The sequence below is a fragment of the Ochlerotatus camptorhynchus genome, unplaced genomic scaffold, assembly GCF_037179485.1.
Source record: "Ochlerotatus camptorhynchus isolate MF236.1 unplaced genomic scaffold, CSIRO-AGI_Acam_v1.1 ptg000551l, whole genome shotgun sequence".
In the NCBI taxonomy this organism is placed as follows: domain Eukaryota; kingdom Metazoa; phylum Arthropoda; class Insecta; order Diptera; family Culicidae; genus Ochlerotatus; species Ochlerotatus camptorhynchus.
Window position 1 is genome coordinate 178,762 of NW_027041034.1, and position 16,966 is coordinate 195,727.

A 16,966-nucleotide genomic window follows, 5' to 3' on the forward strand; every position below is an offset into this window, starting at 1 on the left:
TTGGAAGACCACGGATCACCATTTTCAGTGGTTTTCTTACATGGACGTCGTGAGTGTAGAACTCAAACCGGTTCAGCTGAAGAAAAGTGCCAACAGCGTTGTAGTCCGCCAGCGAAGATTTTGATCCCCGTGCTGCACAGCTTGAACAGCGGATGGATTTGAAACGACCGACTTAAAACACCGAACTTCTCGAGAGAGCGATCGAAAAGAAAACCGGACTGTACAGCTTGATGGTAAAGCAGAGAATGATAAAGAACATTAACATTTCAATTGACCTAACTTTTCATCTTTGTGCAATTGGATATTCTGATCTAATATTTGCGTTTTTCATCTACAGAATGTGAATGTTTTGTTTTAATTAAAAAATGTGATAACCCTATCTAACTACGAGTATAACTTAACCTAACGTGCTAGATCGCGTATGTTCTGATGATCTGATCTCAGGCTGGTGTCTCTAAACCTTTCCACGAAGACCGTTATTCGCTCTTGCAGAGACTGAAGACCAGCCGGCGGTAGACCTCAGAATTTCGCGCCCGTGGAGGACTGCTTAGGATCATCCTAAACTAGGATCTTGTTCTGGATCCTTTAGAGTTTAAGGTGATGGCATTTGGCGCAACTCCCCCAGATTGGCACACCGTAGTTGATCACGGGAAGGATGATTTGCTTGTAGACAGCAAGCTTATTTTTTTTTTGCCAGGGTAGACTTCCTGTTGATACAATGGATACAATGATCTTATCAAAATGTTCCACGTGCTCCCTGAAAAGTAGCCCACTGTCAAGAGCTAGTCCAACATAGTCTACCTCTTTGAACCATTCCCCTACTGTGCCTTCTAGGCAGAATTTGTTATTCTCAGACGGAACAAGTCTCGGGGATTTTAAGTGTGGAAAAATTATGACCTGGGTCTTTGCCACGTTGATACAGATCTTCCAGTTGTTGAAATACTTAGACAGAACATCCAATCCTCTCTGAAGTTTGGTAGTCAGGGCCTCGGGTTTCCCTACCCTAGTAGACGATGGATGTGTCATCTGCGAACAGAGACAAAGATTCACCACCAGGGAGAGCCGGAATATCGGAGGTGAATAGATTGAACAGGATGGGCCCAAGGTTACTTCCTTGGGGCACACCTGCACCGATGTTGAAGGAATTCGATGTGATGCCATTTAGAGAGACCTGGAACGTCCTGTCTGATTGGTAACTTTGTTAGATATTTACGAGGAAGAACACAAGACCATATCGATGCAACTACACCAGGCCATCATGCCAGACATTGTCAAACGCTTTTTCAACATCTAACAATGCCATAGCAGATATTTTAGAAACAGCTCTGTCCCGTCTAAGAATGTTTGTTACTCGGGTCAGTTGGCGGGCGGTCGATCGACCTTTTAGAAAACCAAACTGCTCCTCGAGTAAGATGTTGTTTTTTCGGCAAATGTCAGAAGTCGACTGTAAACTGCCCTTTCGAACAGCTTGGATAACCCTGAGAGAAGGCCGGTATCTTGAAGGAGAGGACGGATCCTTCTCAGGTTTCTGGATGGGTATGACTTCCCGAGGGGAAGTAGCCAAGTCGAAGGCACAGCAAATGAGTTCCAGTTTGAGGATGTTGTCGAAACCTGGGGCCTTCATATTTTTAGATGATTTGATATAGGCCAACAGTTCGTCAGTTTCGATCAGCTTTTGGGAATCTGATGGAGGTTGGCTGATGAAGTGTTGACCTTTCACTACAGCCTTCTCTACATGGGTTATCAAATGAACCATTCCCTAGCAGCACACATGTCACTGAACAATTGTGGTTACTTGTGTGCCACTTATTCCGGTCACAATCAAGTTGCAGCAGCTTATTTCGATCGAAATGTGCTGCTCGGGTTGAACCGTCGGAACGATTCAGTGGTATCAGTGTTGGAATGGGCCTAGGTTTGTTTCTTAAGAATTTTGGTAAGTTTCCAGAACGAGTTAGCACAATCTGGGAGAGAGCGGTTATTTCTTAGATCCACCATCCTGGCTTGGATAATTTTGGTAAGGCGATTACAATTGGTCTTATAGACAGACAGACCAGAGCATTGGTACTGCCTTCGGATGATGTTACGGAGCCTTATAAGGTCTTTGGTAGATCTGTCAAGGTTCATAGTATTGCTCATCTGTCTGGATACTGGCACGTGTTGTTCCCTGGCCCGGGATATTGCCTCCTCGATGGATTGCAGACACCGGTCAACGTCTTCGGACGTCTCTGGTTGGACATCGTAGTCGATGATTGTGTCCCAGTTTACACGATGGTAGTTGCGCCGTGAAGCTTCGAATCCGTTCACCGAACTGAATTCCTTGTAGGTGATAGGTTGAGCGATGTTGTTGCTGATGAAGATATCGATGGTAGCGTGAACACCGACTCAACCGGGTGGGAGTGTCTGGACTCAAGAAGGTCGTTGTTCAGGATGGTGCCGTTTTGATTGAGCCGACTGGTGTCCCAAGCTTGATGTTTGGCGTTAAGGTTGCCAGCGACGAAGAAGTTTTCACGCCATCGTGTTAGCTTGACAATATCTCTTCGCAGGTCTGCTGCCGACCCATCTCTGATGTTGACTTGTTTGGGGCAGTGATGTTTTTTTTTATAACTTTATTAATGAGACTTTCAGCCATGGGCTGGTTCGTCTCCGGCAGTGATGGTGATGGGGCCTACAGGAGTAGAAATTTCCACTTCTACGGCTTCGATAATCAGCCGACAGTTTATGTTCCTCCTTAGAGCGATGGCCACTCCTTCTCCCCCAGTGCTGGTTCGATCCAATTCACAAGCCGAAAACCGGGAAGGAAGACGATAATCTTAAGCTTCAGGTGCGTTTCGGTGATGATTTTGATATCGATAGCGAGCAAGCGTTCCAATTGGCAATTTTGATGGCTTCACGGTCCATACTTATTGATGAGGGATACTGCACCATGAATCTGTTCTGATCGGGTCCTGCAGGTGCGCTGGATCGGGAGTGTTACAAGTTCCGCCAAAATAAGCAAAGTGTCTGCATTCTCGATCGCAGGTAAAGGGGGAGCAACAAAATGCTGCCACGATAGCCTTGGAGGTAGAGAGGTGCTTCGGGATGCAGTGGTTACCGCATATGAATGACGACTTGAGTTTACCGGAGACCACCCAGATGTTGGCGGGACCGATGCAAAACCAGCCAAAGCGTTGTTGGGTGGAAGTGGCGGAAGCACCGGATTTTGGCGCCGTTGGCCGATGGCAGGAAAGTTCTGTCCGTTATTTTCTGGCACCCTTCTGTGGCAAGTTTGATTCTTATTTATTTTTATCTAATTCGTTTATTTGTAAGGCTCAATCGCGTTAGCTTTACGAAGCCGAAAATTCATTGTTCTTTGTTTGTTACAAAATTTACTTAATTCTATGTCTAGTAGGAGTTGGGCCGAATACTCGCGGCTTACCCGAGGCTAGAGGTGTACATTGTTGAAGGATAGGAAAAGGGGCGGAGCTTGGGAGTAGGGTTTCGTTGTCTCACCAGAGCGATGTCGCCAGTATGAACCTTAGTGTGGTTCTAGCTTCGTCCGGAGTTCGACCGGCTATGGTGGGTGACCAGTGGGCGACGATGAGACTCATCGAGACGGGGGACAATACAAACAAAAACTAATAAAGAGATGCAAAAGACAAACGAATTAAATTCTTATTCTAGACATTTGCAGAAACACATAAATCGACTGCATTTAGTAGAGGTCGCGGGTACTCAACAAGTCTCGGATAGGGATATGGGGTTGTCTTCCTTGGGCCTTGAGGGTATTCAAAAATTGCTCTCTGTCGGCGTCATTATCCGTACATTGCCAATCTACGTGATCGATGTCATCGTAACCGTTTCCACACCGACAGATGTTCCTATCCACGAGGTTAATTCTATGGAGATGAGCATCTAGCGAGTAGTGGTTAAACATAAGTCTACTAATCACGCGAATGAAGTCACAAGCCTTTAAACCACGCCCTCGAAGAAACATTAGGAATAATTGAATGTAACCACCATCCAAGATTTCCAGTGTCCCTATCGGTTTGCCAACTTGAAAGGGAACTCTAACGCACTAAATGGTAAAATTCATCGTTGAAATTTGCCTGTCATAAAATTTGCCTTCCGGCGCGCCCAGCTTTGCGAGAGAGTTCGCCTTCTCATTTCCTGGGATCGAGCAATGTGAGGGGACCTATACGAAGGTAATCATATATGATCTTTTGACCAGCACACTCATCTGTTCCCTTACTTTTGAAAGGAAATAAGATGAGTGACTACCTTGTTTCATCGACCGAATAGCCTCGATCGAACTGAGACTATCCGAGAAGATGATCCCCAATGCAAAGTTGACAAATACGAAACAAGGTTCCTGAAGTTTGCGAAAGGCGCTAGAGTTTTCATTGAAGATACCGAAGCCAGTGGATCCATTGAGACGAGACCCGCCTGTAAAATTTCTTTTCTCGTAATTGACATGTTGATCTGGAATCCCATGAACCACTTGTTTCATGGACAGATCATATTCAATTGAGGAACTGCTAATGGTGAAGTGAGTACGGTCTGGAGTATACCAAAGATATGTAGTGAATGTAGATTCTCATAAATCAAGATTGTGTGCCCAGCCCAAGAATTTCTTCAAAATTTGCAATTATAAGTGTGTTCGTCACTCCGCCTTTGATTAGTATCCTGAGAGAGAGCTCCCAGAAACGGTTTTGGAGAGGTGTTACTTACTCCTGCCAGAACCTCAAGACTCATGTTATGCGTTGAGTGCATACAGCCGAGAGCAATACGCAGACAACGATAGGATTCTTTGTAGAGGCTTTATTGCTGATAGCAATGAATTCCGCTCCCTTCGGGCAGGTCTTCTTGGTTGTCGTTGCCGGTTGTACTGTTCCCAAAGCACCACGATGGGGAAAAGGGCCCGAATGCTATGGAGGTCCTTCAAGCATGTTGAATCCCTTTCCATGTGGGGCAGATACAGCTGGTCACGGTACTAACGAGAAGCGTCCATGTTGCTTTAATTCATACGACACTGTGATACTGTTTCCATGTCGGGCAGGCCACACAAGACCACCAGGCACCTCAATACCGTGGTAGAAATACTTCACGTTTTTCTGTTTCAGCAACGCCTCGACGGGCTTGTAGAGGTTCATTGCTGTTTGATGCCTTCAGTACACAAGTACATGGTGCACTTAAGACCTTTACCAATGTAAAAGTCAAGTTTCTCCTACAAGCTTTCCGGGAATCCTTTTACGAAGAACGGTGGAACTTTCTCATTCTTTTCCACCTTTGGTTCATCGCCGTTTTCCTGGATGGCGTAACGATTGTTCGCCAACAGCCTCTTCGATACCAATTGTGCACTGGCGAATGAATACCTAATTCTGATCTGATACCAAAATTAGGTATTGACAAGCATGACACACGAGGTAAAATACCAAAGAATAATTCCAAAAACTCACATGCAAAATACTTTGTAAATAATAATAATTAATATTTGGATTACAAAAGAATACCCGTGAGGTATTGTTTTGATATTGCATTATCATAATTTGGTATTGGAATAGTATTCAAGGTATTGAGATATTCGTTCCTGCTCGGGTAGCTCCCTTGGCGAGAAGGGTTGGTTGATCTCCGAAGGAGGGTCGTCTTCCGGGATTTGAGTGGTATCTAACGAGTTCGTCAACAAGACGGAAATGGTTGGCATATCCATCGAGGGCTGAGAGGTTTGAAAAATATTCCCCCATCACATGAGCAAATTTATCTGGATCCCTGGTGATTGTACTGTCTACTCAGATTGTCTTCCGTTTTCCGCTAAGGGCATTAACCTTGCCCCATAGGTCTGTGGCTGTCTGGCTTGCGTTGATGCTGTCCAGAAAATTCTACCAGCTCAGTTTTTTGGTAGAACGGGTAACCTGCTGGCATTCGTTGCGCTTTTCCTTGTTGTGAAAATAATATTGTGCACATACTTTATCACAATTGTATTGGTTAATTTCTAGCGCAAAAACGAAACCATTAAAACTGAAGTGATTATTTCGACGGAAATAAGTATTATTGAGTTATAAACAATAAATGCACGTGTTTTTTCTCTAAATAATCAGTAAAGACACGGTATTACCAAGCCGGAGGCAGCGGGTCGAATCCCGGTTTGGTTGAGGGAATCTTTCGGGTTGGAAAATTTCTCGGCTTCCCTGGGCATTGTGCATTGTGTCATTCTGCTTGCCACACAATATACAAATTCATGCATTGGTATTGGCATCGAAAGCTCTCAATTGATAACTGTGGAAGTGCATGTAGAACACTAAGTTGAGCGCACGTAATAAGCTAATATGCACTAAGCAATAAGCATGTAATGTGAATAAGAAGAAGAAAACCACGAAGGAGGACATAAACACCATTGAGGAATTCGTAGAATCTTAAATATTGTTTTCTTGAATCAAATTATCATCCTAAATTTTACCCATCAGCCACTAAGAACCTCATGAAAAGGTTAACAATCATGCTTTGCGGGTCATAAAGCACATTATTTTGCCATGCGGTGATTCATAACCTTTGGTTTATGGTTCAATTTCACCCTAATCAAACACTGGAAACCATTGACTTTCCCCTTTCCCACAATTACGTCCAATTTAGCACTCACTAAATTATACCCTCCCCGTTGATCCTGATGGTTATCTATCTCGAGAAATCAACCAGCCGGTTCGTCGATCATGGCGGCTCGAACGTGCCAATAACTTGCACCATTAGCATATCCCCTTTCAAGACAGAGCGACCTTTCGCTCGACGATGGTCAATGGTCCTCGTTCAAAGTCAAACATCATCGACCGGCATAACGAGCATCATCATCATCATAATCATCATCATCTTCGCGTGGCATCGATGGGCTTTCGCGCCCGAACCGCTTTTGGAGACTTCCAGCTGATTTCGAAGTAGACTCAAATTGACCGATTCGGCGGCGGCAGTTAGCGGTCGGCGTCGCGGTGTCATGATGGGTAATGGTTGAATAAATTTCACCCCCAGAATGTAGGGTTGAGCGGAACACAAAAGTTGACATACACAAACTGCGCCACTTTTGAATTATGCCCGCGCTAACAATTACTTTAGCTATTTTATTGGCCTTATCGGTGTCAATCGTTTATTTCTTAATTAGTTTTTCCATTTGTTATTTCATTTTCTTCATCCGTGTCTTGCCGACTGTGAGTGAAATGGCTGTTGATTTTTGGGCAAAAATCATAAATTTCGATCTGGAGGAAACCTTACACGGAACTTGAAACTGACCACGCGTGTGATCACTCGGCTAGACAAATATTTATTTTCACGATTATTACAATCATGGGCGGACGATGCGACGGTGGGTTGATGGTTGAATTTCGATTTGATTCCATCCACTTCGAGAGGAGCCTTTGGGAGATTTATGCAACGCGATTTTGTCGCCGTCGTCATATCGCAGCTCACGAGGGAAGAAAAATGTAAACGAGTAAGAAAAGCCATATGTTTGATTATTTTACTGTCCCATAACTAAGAAACGCCGCTGGGGGTAGGCCGAAAGTGGTGCGCATCGTGAACCTCATCCCGAGTGCGAAAGCCGAGACGAGTGTAGGTATTGATAGAAAAGGCGACTATAATTAAAACATTCCTCAATTATGGAATAGAGAAAATCGAGAAGATGAGCGGATGGAATGGAGACGAATTGTGTGAAACCGATGTGTTTCATTAGCTATTTCGAGATCGAGAAAAATGGCGAATATTTAACTAGCGGTAGGATATTTGCATATTGATTGTTCAATTTAGCATAGATGTCTGGATGGATGAGGCAGACTGAAGTTCCAACTATGATCGTTTATCAATTCATATTGGAACTAGTAAAGATCCTTGATTGGTTCGGCGGTTGCTGCTCAATCAATTTACGCTCCACTTAAAGTCACCATCGTGGATTGAAATTGTGCACAAGGTTGATTAGTTTACCAATCACTCCCTCAGCTGCCCCAGATTCCAGCAAATCCAACTAAAGCAATCCATTCAACAGAAGTCATCAAAGCTGCAGAATTCTCTTCATTACTGAGCCACGATGTCAATCAATCCCGGACACCAACCGGGAAATGGCATCATCCCGACCCGCCGTCGTTGATCTTCATCTGTCCCTGCCACTGCTGGGAGAGTGAGAGCGCGAGAAGTATTTGCCAACACATCAAAGCCCCACTAGTGCTGCCCAGTAGTAGTTTGATAGCAACTTTGGTGCAGTTGTCCAATTGAAATCCCTGCAAGCAATCATCGCTTCGGCAAACAAGATTAGGTTTCAGAGCTGGTCTTTTCCTATGCACATATAGATATCACTACTGGATGGCGGAGAGTAGAGCCCGTGCAGATTGGTTAATTCTATGAAACCCGATGCCAAACCTCGGGTGACCGACAATAAACCTGCCGAGGTACGCACGCTCCCAAGGCCAACGGATGTGTGACAGCAGCAACAGTTATTTACAGAACTCGACGGCTTCCCTCATCCGTGTTGCTGGGGCAGCTGATGATGACGATGATGATGATTTATTTGATCTGTTGATGGTAAAATGGATCAGTCTTGGAAGGTTCTAGCTTCGGGTGCACTGATTGAATACGCCGACACCGACGAGAAGACATAACTGCATTTTGCACGGTGAAAATAGTTTCTCAGGTAGTGCAAGAGCATCATTTTCCTCAGTGCCTATTTCGTGATGGACAAGAAGCGCGCAATCAGTGAATCGATATCACTCATGTAACAATTATCATTCGCTTGATTGAATCCCGTCTTGTCTGTCTGAGAATCCGTTGGTGATGTATACCTACACATTGCATGTTTTAGATTGCAGCAGCTAAAGAAGAACTAGAAGGGCTTCAAAACGGGAATGAACATTTCCTGAGATGGTCATGTCTCGATTAAAACGGTAGCTGGAAATCACCCATTCCGGGTGAGCTTGTTTGCGCTGCTCCCTCTCATTCCTCTCATCGGTTCTGCATGAAGGGATATTATCTGAGAAAAATGAACCGCGACGGGATTCCTGAGGGAAAATGGGTGAAAAGTATCTAATGTGTCGAGGGCGGGGACATGATGAATGAGCTTTCGCAATTGCAACAATGTTGATTAGCAAACAAGATTTTACAGCTACAACAGTGATCCAGCTTCATTTGTGTAAATAAGTTTAACAATTAGGATGGTTTCCTTTACTGAATTCAAACCAGGCGTTCCTTTTTTTCCGATCGGAACGATAAATCGAAAAAAATAAATAACAAACAAAGAAAACAAACGAAAAAAAATATGGACAGCTGCTGATTCAACGCCGCAATTTTATCATTCACGTCAGACGGCGTTTTTTCATCGCACCTCGCTTCTTCGCTCCACCAAAGCCCCTACACAGGTTTATATATTGTTTACCAGAAATTAAATATTTTGGATTCGTATCACGCTGTTAATTACAATCTCTCTACTGGTGCAAGAGAGCGAATTTTTTCGCCTCCTTCGAAAAATGCTTCCATTCGAGCTCCTTTTCTTATCCGCATGGCAGGGCGGAACAAAGACAAGGTAAAAACTGCCTTCCCTCCGCCCTGTTCTGCAACATTGCCTGGTTAAACATCTGAAAATCTTTAATTAGGCTTCTGTTTGACTTTTTTCCTCGACTGGCAATGATCGCATGCGGGAAGAGCCTATGGAGCATCTTTGAGAACGGTAGTAGAGGCAGGCGATGTACGATGTACTTATGAACATGGCAATTCGTTTTAGCCTTCTTTTGGGTAATGAGAACTGCTACTATGGTGCTACAACAATTCGAATACGAAGCGGACAGTCAGATTTTTTAAATTCTATGTATTCGAGAAGTTGATATGGATTATAGTAATTGAATTACAGCAAAAAACGTATTTGCTGACGATTCGAAGTAGGCAGCGCTGCGAAAATGACGTGTTTTGTTTTGCTGTGTCGTTTTCGTTCTTGTGAAAATGTGGAAAATTTACAATTTCAGTGTTAAAAAGTGTTAATTGAATGTACAGAAGTAGTGTTGAAAAGTGCATTAAGTGAAAATCATCAAATCCTTCCCTTTCCATTGCATGAGGTGCCCTCCGTTCCGAATAAAGCGCAGCAACGTTCAGCTAAGTTTATTTGCCTTTTAGTTCCTCTTTCCTCTATAACAGCACTTCCCAGCGTGCGGCCTGCGGCCCTGACGTGGTCTCTGGATCTCAGCAATGATATAACTCTAGTGGAATTTTGTTCATCATTATGAGTTTTAGCCCAGGAGGAATCAGAAATATTCAAAGATGCAGCCATTTAAAAAATACAAGATTAGGAAGATTGGACAGGACTTATCCCTCTAAATTGAGACGATCATTTAAATTACTAAATACCCGTCAATCTTTTATCTAGAGGCTATTTGAGCTATGGTCTAACTCCCGGGTCCAAGCTTCTTGCGTTCATAAGAACTTATTTCATACATAATGCCACTGCCAGACAGTGGGAGTTAGATTGTAAACAAACACACGTGGCATGGCAGCCGTTTGAAATGTCATTGACCAATTCAAACGGGGAAATATTCCGCCAGAATTAAGGAGCGAGCTTTTCCATGATTTCTTGGATTCTCAGGACTATCCCGCACGGCCAATGAGATCAACTTAAAATATATTGACTAAACTGAACAAATTTTCTTAGAATCATAATTTTGTCATCCCTGCTAAACTCTTCTAAGGTTGGAGCTATCAAACTGGAAAAGGTTAAGAAGCGTATTAAACGAGGATCAAATCTGTTTAGTAAATGTCTAATAAAATAGTTCCATGACTGATTGACCGAAAAACGTTTACAAAATATATGCTCAAGATCTTCGAGGAATCCGCATGATAAGCAATTAGGGTTGTCAGCAATACCTATGCGATACAAATGAGCTCTGTGATCAATTTTCCTATTATAAAGTAAATTAGGAATAGATTTTTCATTTGAGTTCAGGTTCTTTAAGTTAATATTATTCCAGACACGTGGCCAATTGTTTTGTTCTTTAGTTTCAATAGTTGGTCTAGGCAATGATCCAATTTTATCAGAATATAGTTTTGTCATAGAAAAAGGTTGTGTTAGATCATGTTCGTAAAACAAATTCATGAAAGAAGGATACATATGTGGTAATATAGTAACAGGTTTCCTAATGACTACTGACTACTGATATTAGGCAGAATATAATTTTTCAACAAACACGTGTCGGTCGAATTAGGATTTATCCCAGGCTACTATTCTGGAAAAACGTAATTGATAGATATTGGGCGGAACGCGTCGGAATGTTTAGAAAAATAGGGCGCACGCTTGATCCGGTTTAAGATACATTGTTGACTGCTTTCGGGAACATGATTTCATTTTAATAGCTTGTTTACTTGTTTAACCAGGGCTTAAGCAATCGTCACGTCGGTCATAGCTTGTTATGATAGCCTGAACAATGCGTAAAGAGCAAACCGCGAAACATTGAACGTCGCGTGAAAGTGGAACTTAATGAAGGCCTAAGTGCTTTTTCGTAACTTTTAGTTTTCGGATTAGAAAAATCATCGGTTGCAGGACAGTGTTACCGATTTATATTGGATAATCCAAAGCTATGTTGATCATTATAACATTAAATTTTGAATAACAAATGATAAGACAATCTTATTCAAATGTCGAAAAATGATTTATATAGTTTTCATAAAAGTTGACGACACAAATACTAATGAGGAAAGGAATTCCGCATTTCCTTTTCCCAAGTCCTTTTCCTCTCCTTCCCTTCCCTTCTTCTCTTTTCAGAAAGCGAGTAATGGCGCTATAACCATATGCCATATAGGGCTAGGACAAGAGTTAGTGCTCAGGTCCCAACCGCTAGAAGAAAATGGTAGCGAGCAAGGGCGCTATAACCTAGGCGAATACAGCATTCCCTCCGTATAGATTACGTCCGCACACCGCTCTCTGTTGTCCTTCGACTGAGGTCGGCTGGATCGATTGAGGGATGGCAGTGGGTTGGCGGTGCCGTCCACGCTTGTACGGAGGGAGGACTGTACGCTCGAACACAAGGGGTAAATACCTGTGTTCCATCCCAGGAGATCGGACAACCAAGGAGTGTACATTAACTTTCTTAGCTCTGTCACTCCCAACGATTTATATAGCCTATTTTCAAATCCTGCATACGGAGCGGTTGGTACGGTATGTCCCCGCTCTTTGATTACCTGTGGATTAAATGTTAACCACTGTCTATACTTATTAAGTAGACATGGTAAACATTCACTTCCACAAAAATTAACTAAACGCTACACAGTAGGCCTGGCCGCTTTATTGTTTGTTTCACATCCTTGATGTGCAGCAGGCATTAATAATGACAAGAAAAATGATAGATGTATCATTTTCCAGGATTCTTTCAAGTACTGGCTGTGTATGTGTAGACTAGACTAGACTAGACTACAGCAAAAAACGTATTTGCTGAGCTACTTAATGCGATGGTCTATTTGAGGGATTTCTCTACAACTCGACAAATTTCAATATTCAATATTTGTCCTTTCAAGTGAATCATTTCTTGCTGAGTTTGTTAGACCGAAGGTCGTTAGGCAAAAAATGGTCACTAAGTTAAATGGTTATTAGGCCAAACGTTTATTAGACCGACCGGGGGGGGAGAGGTAGCTCATCGATTCTTCCGGTTCGCCTCCTAGCATCGTGCTATAAGGTACCAGGCGATAACCAGGGTAGTTGATCGATAGCTCGATGACGTCATTTCGTTGGCGTCTGCAATGGTAAATTCTCATAGCAGGCATTGACGATGGGACGTTGTCGAGTTGTTGAATAGCAACTATCGTGGTAACTCACCGATTACCTGTCGATCTGGCAAATTTGGAAAGACGTCTGCATTGAATTGTCTCATATAATAATATTCCGCCCACTATATCACAAAAAATTGCGAGTAGCTGAGTGGAATGGAGATAAGTTAAGCATTGGGTACAGGACCAAGTCTCCCTTGGGTGGTGCCAAAAGATGAGCGCAATAGAATCATCAAGTTGCCATAAGGCACGGAATGAGACTATTGCATGGCTGGGTAGTCAAAGTCTTCCATTCGTTAGTCATTTCAGGTGGATTAGAACAGGTTTAGGTGGGCGTTGGCCAGATTTGGATTTTTCAGATGTAATCCTGGATAAGACCCTGTCATTGAACGTCGCGTGAAAGTGGAACTTAATGAAGGCCTAAGTACTTTTTCGTAGTTATTAGTTTTCAGATTTAAAAGATCGTCGGTTACAGTGGCCTGCTTACTGAGCAGAAAAACGCGGTCCCAGGTCCTTACATATCAAAGAGATTTATGGTAAAATCGCTTGTGTATCGTGTATTTTGCGAAACTCGTTGTTGTCGTTGGTTCCGGGTTTGAATGGATACACAAATTTGAGCAACGGTATTATGTGATATGAGGGGCTCGGTGGCCTTAGAGCAACCGTTTTTGCTTACTGAGCAGAACATCATGAGTCTAATCTCAGGCCCATCCACATTCAAGATTCGTCAATCGTTTTATTTGTTAATATGACTACATGGTAATAACAGCAACTCGGTGATTAAAAAGGTGCTCGTCTGCCTAGTGGCAAACGTTTTTGCTTACTGAGCAGAAGGCTGTGGGTTTAGTCCCAAGCTCCTTCGCGTTATATGATCGTTAGGACATCAATTCAGCTTATCGTTTACCAAAACGAACCCTGCTGCAAACCCAACCCTCTTATCCAACATCCCAGTGATTCCTCGTGGAAGTGCAGAGGTGTTCTCGGCTTCCATCCAAGCGAGTGTCATGTCAACACAATCCTTCCCATTCCTTTCTTGACCTGTGTTCGGGCGCGGCCGGCGCTGGTATTGCCTAATTTAAGATCACCAGTTTTTACACATTGAGGATGATTGCTAGTCCCAAGCATCGTCTATTGGTTCTTTGTGTAATTACAGCTGATCTGGCAGTAACAGAGTAGCAACCGTAATAAGCTTTTTCTATATTCGACGCAAATCGTCAACAATTACTGCTTCTCATAGCAGGAAAAAGAAGAAGAATAATGAGAAGAAGAGTTATAGAACTAACTGTTATAGAATTAAAAAAAAAAAACATGAATCCTCAATCCTTTATTTCTCTTGGGAAAACCTGGAATTCTCATGGAAATTTAAGAATATAATACATTTTATTATGCAAAAATAAAATATTTCTCGTTATTTACACTCATTGAACCCAACAGATCCTGAGCGGACTAATCTTCAGGAACAAAATAAATATTGAAAATTCAGAGGCTTGAATTGATCTGTTTTTCAGGTTCTGGAATATGGATATTTTCACAAATTTAAATTTGAACAACTGTGTTGAAATTTTTTACCTAGAATTTAACGAAGACACATATTCAGAACGTAGGTGATCTAAGAACCAAAATTGACAACTTTGTTGCACCGGTTTGTGATTGCACTAACGATGTCATTATATTGATAGAAACGGGTCTTGACGACAGCTTCAAGTCGCTGCAACTTTTTGGGACTGACTGTTATGTATTTCGTTGCGATCGCAGTGCTCGTAATAGTCACAAAGCAAAATTTGGATGAGTTCTTATTGCCATGTCCAGCGTTTACAATTCTGTTGAGATTAAGACTAGTAATGGTTGTAACCTGGAACAAATCAGTGTGTCTATCTGTACTCGCGTAAAGCGGATCGTGGATCCTCTTCGTGAATTACGCGACGCAATGCCTGATGGAGACCTTTTGCTTGCTTGTGGTGACTACAATCAACCACACATAGCATGGCATTTACTTGATGATGGAATCTTAAACCGTGATCCTTCCATGATTCCTTGCATCCAGCGCTGCTTTGGTGGACGGTACTACCTGAATTTCCAACAACACAACTCTATTCGCAATCACCTGGGGCGTCTCCTGGATCTGGTTTTCTGTTATTCCTATAGCAATAATGTTGTAAACGAATCTGTGTCCCCATTGCTGGCTATTGATTTGCATCATCCTCCACTTCTATTATCCTTACCACCTTAATCAGATTATGACGTCCGTCTGAAAGCTCTTGATGCTGGTCAACAACCGCTCCACCAGTGTTGAGAAAATATCAAAAAATCAAATCTCGCCAACGCCCAAGATCACTCTTGATTTTCGTAGACTAACTACGATGATATCGCAGCTCGGAATATCAAGCTAACAAAACTCACCAACTGCAAATCTCACCAAACTGTGGTCAGATTGAGTTTAATGATTTTTGTTTTACACCCGAATGCAACCGAAACATCCATAACGGCTTGCAGCAGTCCCTTCGCGTCTGCCATCGGTGAAGATTAAAAAGAGATACCAAACTATGCTTTCCCTTTCTAAGAAAATGATGTGCAATGGAATCAGTTTTGTGTCGAGTCAACTCTCAGCTTGATTTTTGCACGTTGTGAATAGTCTCGAAATATCAAATGAGCTTGTAAAATCAATATCAAGCATGATATTTTGTTCCAAAATCACGCGTGATATTGCAAGCGCATGAGAGCGGAAAAATATCAATTGATTTCTGATTTTGCCAACACTGCGCTCGACTACTCAAAAATCGCTTTCGTCATGCTCAACGAGTTCCTATTAAACTGTGATTGGAACAGTATTCTGGCAACATAATTCGCAACTGGCTCACCGATAACACTCCAAGACGAAAACATCCTGTATTTCCTGTTTTAACTTTTCCTCTCCTGTGACTTTTGAAACGCGATAAAAATTCCTGCCAACGTAAACTTCGTTGGCATCGAACCTCTGAAACGAAACGCAACTTTTACCGTGCTTGCAATGTCTATCGTTAGCCTAATTCGACACTATACAAGTCGTATGTCTCACGCGTCTAGAACAATTTACGTAGAAATCCCAAGAGCGTCAGGACCTTTGGGAACTCCAAGCAAAAATCGTCGAATATTCCATCATCCGTATTTCTTGGCGATTCGGAGTCTATTTCTAATTTTTCGGATTTAGTCGCCAGTAGAGAGAGCTTCTTGCAATGTTCCCGAGGGTTTCGTCGATCTGCGTACATTCGTGGTTAGCTCTATGGATATCATCAAGGATGTTAGGAAGCTGAGGAAATCGGCTTCAACGGGTCCTTATGGTGTACCTGCAATCATTTTTTGTCGCTGTGTTGATTCTTTAGCTGATCCTCTGACTTGCATCTTTGCCGTTTCGTTGGACCAAGGAGTTTTCCCGAAATATTGATGCATTCCTTTATGTTCCCTGTTTATAATAAGGGCGACAAACGTGACGTGACTAACAACCGTGGTATAACAAGCCTTTCTGCAGTTTTTCACCTTAATTTGTATAAATCACTTGAAAAATAGGGCTCAAGAAGATACCATTTATACAGTGGCGTCCCGTAACCTCACTTTTTACCTGTGCACCAACTTTCAAAACCAGATTTAATGCCGTATTCATACTTGAACCGGTTGAAAATCACACTTAATCTTCTAGTGTACTCAATATCTATCAATTGCAAACAATATTTTGATAATTGTTTATGTTTTGAGAGTTGGTGCACAGGTAGATTGAGGTTAAGGAAACGCCTTTGCGTTTACACTGACCTGAAAGCGGCCTTCGATTGCATCGATCATAGTATTCTTCATCGGAAATGTCTTGTCTGGGAGTTTCGGATGGTTTGGATCATTGGCTGAAATCGTACCTTTCCAATAGCACTCTTCGTGTCAAGCTGGGTTCGTGCACTTCGTTACCTTTTGTTGCAACCACCGGTGTTATCCAGGGCAGCAATTTAGGACCATTGCTGTTAACAATCTTCTTCAACGACGCCGAAGATTTCTGTCAGCTTCAAGAAATGTTGTACCAATTTGTTAACTGGTGCCACTTAAACAAGCTCTCCCTCAGTATATCAAAATGTGTAGTCATGACATTTCATCGCACAAGGACGCCCATCGTATTTGATTACTCAATTGATGGATTTGTACTCGAAAGAGTAGAATAAGTAACCCAACAAACAAAGTGAGTTGATCAACAGCTGAATAA

General features: G+C 42.5%; 1 pseudogene; it reads right to left on the reverse strand.

Moving 5' to 3' along the window:
* The window catches only part of LOC135713388 (probable lysine-specific demethylase 4B), a 112,295-nt pseudogene that overhangs the window by 76,394 nt on the left and 18,935 nt on the right, over nt 1-16,966 (reverse strand).